Source organism: Phoenix dactylifera, chromosome 1 (assembly GCF_009389715.1).
Source record: "Phoenix dactylifera cultivar Barhee BC4 chromosome 1, palm_55x_up_171113_PBpolish2nd_filt_p, whole genome shotgun sequence".
Taxonomy (NCBI): Eukaryota; Viridiplantae; Streptophyta; class Magnoliopsida; order Arecales; family Arecaceae; genus Phoenix; species Phoenix dactylifera.
The window spans coordinates 18,860,697-18,861,235 of record NC_052392.1 but is presented as its reverse complement, the minus strand read 5'-3'; positions in this window follow the sequence as shown (position 1 = coordinate 18,861,235).

Here is a 539-nt window from a genome sequence, read left to right as displayed (position 1 = left end):
GGGGGGGGGGGCGTTGACCACGAAGGCGCATTTTGGGAGTGACGAGGGCCAACGCCGTTGAATAACTCTTCGCGGGTTAATAAGAAAGTGTCGAGCTTTCATTTGTCATAATGGCTCACCCCTGGACCAATAATTAAACCCCACGTGCACGCAATTGGAGGCAGAAGTTAGCTGAGGAAATATTCTCCATTAATAGACGCATCTTCAGTATCCATCATCTCGTTTGGCAACAGACACATCACATGTCTATAAATTCTTTTTAATCAATTCCCAACCGGGACACGTTGTTTTTATGATCCAACCCATTTGCATCCCTATGAGAAATATCTAAGAATATTTTGTTTATATGTAGCTAAGATAATTGAGATCACTACTAACTAGCTTACTTGGTAAAGCCATCGATACCAGTTATCAGGTTCTAATCCCACGCTTACTTGCTGCCTACTATTCCATTTTTTTTTTCAATGTTAATAGAATCTATTATTTTAAATGCACCGTATTGATCAATGACCATTATAGATATAAATCAACATCCATCA